Source organism: Myotis davidii, unplaced genomic scaffold (genome assembly GCF_000327345.1).
Source record: "Myotis davidii unplaced genomic scaffold, ASM32734v1 scaffold112, whole genome shotgun sequence".
Taxonomy (NCBI): domain Eukaryota; kingdom Metazoa; phylum Chordata; class Mammalia; order Chiroptera; family Vespertilionidae; genus Myotis; species Myotis davidii.
Genome location: NW_006284838.1, coordinates 492,808 through 497,833, shown reverse-complemented (window position 1 = coordinate 497,833; position 5,026 = coordinate 492,808). Strand labels below are relative to the sequence as shown.

Genomic DNA, 5,026 nt, shown 5'->3' with positions numbered 1-5,026 from the left:
TGGTTAACAGTTCACACTGATTCCCACCCTGGCTCAGCGTATCCTACTAGATTTTATCTTCTCATACGACAGGACAGCCCCATGCAGCCCTGACAGTGTTCCAGGCTTTTGTTTTAGTGTTTGTTTTTGTTTTGCTGTTGTTGATTTTACTTTTGCTTTGGAAATAATGTCAAATATATTGAATAGATGCAAAAATAAAAACATTTCAAAGTGCCTCCAAGTACTCAGACTCGATCTCAGTTATAGATAACATTTTACTTCATTTACTTTATAATTTGCAATCCATCAGTCAAACAATATATAAATTTGTGTTCCTCATCCATCAGTGTTCCTTATTTGCCTTCCATATTTCAATGTGTGTTTCTTCCCATGTGTTATTAATGTGCATGGTGAAGCATCAAGTTAAAAAACAAAACAAAAAGATATTCCTTGATGAAAAATGGCTTCTTGGTATATATTATGCACTGACACTTCCATTTCAGAGAGCTGGGGGGATGGTTTGCCCGCGTTTAGTTGAAGTGGACACCTGCCGTTACCTGAACGATACGAGATGCTATACAGCCATGCTCTTCCCTTTACCTGAAGTGCTCCTTTCAAACGCTGGTTCACTTAACATCACACTTTCTTTATTGGAAACATTGATGTTTCAAGGATCAGTTCAAATATCCCATTGCTGTAATTATGCAGTGTTGTCATTTTGGGATTTTGCAGAAATGCATTCTCATGCTGGATTTGCCTGGGTGCTACCCGCTCCCGGAGAAGGAGCCTGTCCTGTCTTCTGGGATGGCTCCAGGGCTGAAGAAGCCTTCCTCTGTTGGACACATGCCAGAAGCTCAGATGAAATCGGCTTCTCCTGTACCGAGGCAGGGTCCATGGTCTGTGTTTTGTTGGAGAAAAATGGACCTTGTTGGCTGAGCATAATCATTCCTCAGTGTCTCCAAGCTGTTCCATGCAGATATCACACACACACACACGTGGACTAAACATGGTTACCTTGAAAAACAGACTAGGAATGCATAGTTCTACTTATAGCAATAGGAAATAAAGCTAGCACCCTCACTTTCCCTTCCCTTCTCAAACACTCCCCCCCTGAAGCCATAGTGAAGCAGGACAACTCACATGTCTGTGTCAGAACAGTTCTGGCTGGGGCTGCAGTGGACTGGGGTTAGGTTTCGGAGCACAACTGAGAAGAAAGAGTCCATGCACTGAGAAGGGGATTCCGGGTATAGGATGTCAGCGCCGAGGTGGGTCAGGGGGTGTCCATTCATATGCAGGATGGCTTTGTGATGTCCAAGTCCAAGCCGAGGGAGGGGATCTTCATGGACAGGGGTGGTAGCAACAGTGAAGATTGATTCAATTGGAAGGTTTGCCAATAAGTAAGTAGTATATTAAGGGTGACAGAGCCTTGTTTCTCACTGTAGGACAAGAGAGTTACAAATAAGGGAAAAGTAGGATGAACTTTATGGTGTGGGATTGGAATTGGAGTTATTAGTCTGGACACATGGTTTCCTATATATAGAAACAGATATAGAAATACACTGGAATATAAGTGTGTGTGAATGCATGGACATGTGTATGAGGTATGTGTGTGTACATTTTTAGTTCTGTCAACTGGGAGAGCCTAGGAGCAGTGACATTTCAGATGCTGGCTTCCAAACACATTTCCCTTCAAAAGGAATTAGAGTGTCTGGAGAAATGGTTGATTCCAGGCAGAAGTAGGAAATTATAAGAAAAGCCTGAAATTTCATCTTGTATAAGAAAGCAAGGAACTTCTCAAAGAATGAGGAGGATCTATTAAAAGGACATACAAACATTGTTAAATGGGCTCCCAACTTTGGCCAAATTTAGGACAAATTGAACATTACAATAAATGATGATATTAATAGATAATAGTTCATTGAATAAAATAGGAAGTACATATATATTCTGATAGAAATAAATAATTCATATGAACATTTAATAAGGCACATAGTTTCAGAGTGGTTTTTCACAAAATGTTTTTATGAAATGAATGAGTAAATGTACATTGGAGAAGCCTATTGTGCATCATTTTAATCACATAATCAATGTGAACATTATTAGGGATGAGACAAGTCAACACCCCATGAGACACAATCAGAAGCAGCATTGGCCATTATATCTATAACATATAACCTAAGTTTAATCATGAAGGAACATCAGGAAATCTCAAACTGAGAGATGACCCACAAAATAACTGTCCTGTATGTCTTCCAACATGTCAAAGACATGAAAGTCAAGGAAAGATTGGAGAAATGTCCTAACTGAGGAAAACTAGAAATATGATACCTAAGTGCAATGCTTAATTCTGACTAAGATATTTATTATGAAAACTTGTAAAACTTCAATCAAGTCTGAGATTAGATGGTGGCAGTGGAGCAAGGTTAATTTTCTGATTTTGCTAGTTGTGTTATGGTCATATGCGAAAACTAGAGGCCCAGTGCATGAAATTTGTGTACAAGTAGGGCCCCTAGGCCTGGCTGGCAATCAGGGCCAATCTGTGGGGCAACTGGTGGGGCGATCGGGGCTCCGCTCACACCTGACTTAGACTGGCACCTCCTGCTCACCTGCTCCACCATCCCGCCATGGTCCCTCTCTCCTTGGGACCCATCAGGGCCAGCAGCGCCTCCACTGCCACCCACTGCCAGCGCCATGTCGCCAACACCTGCCATATTCCGTGCCGCCCCCTGGTGGTCAGTGTATGTCTAACTCCTGTTCAGGTCAAACTCTTGCCAGATGGGGCAATTTGCATGTTAGCCTTTTATTATATAGGATGTCCTTGTCTGTAAATACACAGTGAAGTACTTCAGGAAGGTGGAGCTTCATGTCAGCAACTTACTCTAAAAATTATCATGGGTAAAACATTATATGTATCATACTGGCAACTTTCCTATAAGTATAGAGCTGCTTTAAAATTAAGAAAGGAAACTAGAGGAGAAGCGGGGGGAGCGGGGGGGGGGGGTAGTGGATACAATGCTGGATCAAGTGCCTGCATCCCATTATAGTGTCATTCCTGGGTGGAATGCTCCTGCTACAGATGCTGTTGGTGCAATTTCTTCATAAAGGTTAATAGTAGCAATACCCCAAATTTCCACACCATGTTCAAAGGTGAAATTGATTATTCACTGTGCATTACATCTGGATTGGAGACTTGGAATTAGTCTAAACATAAAACAATGAAATGAATTTAATTTTGGAGTTTGGTTTGGTTTTGAATATAAGTGCTCGCATGAAAAATAAAACATTATAATGCATCATGTTCCTGAAAATAATGTGATTACATTTTAAATGCCCACTATTAAAGGTAATTATTATTAACACAGTCTTACATTTGCCCACTCTGACCTGGAAGCTAAAATGAATTGTGACTAATGGCCCAGCTGGTGTTCCCAAATTATAGCAAAGATTGGACCTCACCCATTTCTGTGAATGAATTCTTGCCAGACACCTGAGATCTTATCCCAAATCACACTCCAAGGGATTCTTGAAATCAGATTTTAAAAAACCCTGCTGTTCTATAACCGTTACCTTGGAATGCCTGCAAAGTGCAATCTTTTATTTGGAAACATTCCCTTGAATTCTGTTGTTTCTACCTGAAAAGAGAAAATTGAAAAAGTAACTCCATGCTGTGTTCAAGTCTTCATAGACTTTGAACTGAGCACAGGATACAATTTTCCCATGTAACGCGCAACCAGGCGATTGTGAAGTCATTCGTCACCAGACTGGGCCATTCCAATCACCAGAGAGCCAAGGGGATATTTAGCTGAAAGGATTTGGGTTGATATGTCTCTTTCAATTTTTGGTGAAGTTATTTAAAGCTGCCAGACATTCTGGAATGTTTGAACAAAAAAGCTGTGTGCATGTTGTCATTTGAATCAAAGCTCCCTCCCTTTTATGAAGACGTCACAGCTTTAAGAATGACCTGGTGCCTGGCTGGTGTGGCTCAGTGGTTGAAAGTTGACCTATAAACCAGGAGGTCACGGTTGGATTCCCGGTCGGGGCACATTCCCGGTTGCAGCAGGCTGAATCCCCGTTGTGGGGCGTGCAGGAGGCAGCCGATCAATGATTCCCTCTCATCATTGATGTTTCTCTCTCTCTCTCTCCCTCTCTCTTCCTCTCTGAAATCAGTAAAAATGTATTTTTTTTAAATGTTGTGGCAATGGCTGAAAGAGACCTGGTTGTTAACCAGTCGACAAGACACTGTGATTACTAAGATGTCAGACTGCATGGCCTCATTTGTAACAACCAAGTTAAACACTGGATTCCATGGCATTTCTTAGGACTGTCTTTGGTGCCCTGTCAATGCTCTATCCTGAACGCAAACCTAGAATCGGGTAGTAGCAACTTTTCCCCAGGAACTGAACAAGAGCAGAATTTTCAGCTCATCTTTTGTCTAGACTGGACTATGATAGAATTCGAGCAAGAAAATTTTTTTTATCCATTTTACCTGAAAATGTATTAAGCATTAAATAGATGTTTGCAAAATACTTTCAAGGAACAAATGCAATAAAAGTGATCAATTTCATTATTACAAAATTATAGCAGAATCATTTAAATGAATCATTTGAAAGGTCTTCATTAAACTTGATTGGATATTATGTTTGTTAATTCATTAAGCTCCACTTCAAATGCCTGATAAATACAATGCATTATTAATATGTCATAAACTAAATGGAATAATGCCATGCAGACCTATTATTTTTGAAGTGTTTTGCAAGTATTAACTAACTTATATTTACTATTCTTTCAAGGACAACTTGTATGAATTAACAGGAATTGTTATAATAATTTTATCTGCCATAATATAAAATCCTTATTACAAAGCTTGAACTCTCTTTAAATTTTCAGTCTGCCTTTTTTCTTGAAGTAGCATATGCTTATTGTAAAATATAGATACATATAAATATTAAAATTTTAAAAATCATTGTTAATTATTAAACTACACAGAGAGAATCTATGTTAACACTTTTGGAATATTTTATTTGACATCCTAGGTTTATAATTGTTA

At 39.4% G+C, this 5,026-nt stretch overlaps 1 protein-coding gene and 1 long non-coding RNA gene across 2 annotated transcripts in view; one reads left to right on the top strand and one right to left on the bottom strand.

The window, feature by feature from the left end:
* The window catches only part of NRG3 (neuregulin 3), a 1,107,294-nt gene that overhangs the window by 752,542 nt on the left and 349,726 nt on the right, over positions 1-5,026 (top strand). The window lies entirely within an intron of this gene.
* LOC107181592 overlaps positions 7-5,026 on the bottom strand; it is a 6,087-nt gene continuing 1,067 nt past the window's right edge. Inside the window, exons 2-3 of the long non-coding RNA XR_001512251.1 lie at positions 3,547-3,611; positions 7-1,415 (exon numbers count right to left, since the gene is read on the bottom strand). This is a non-coding gene — a long non-coding RNA (uncharacterized LOC107181592). The remainder of the gene's footprint in view (positions 1,416-3,546; positions 3,612-5,026) is intronic.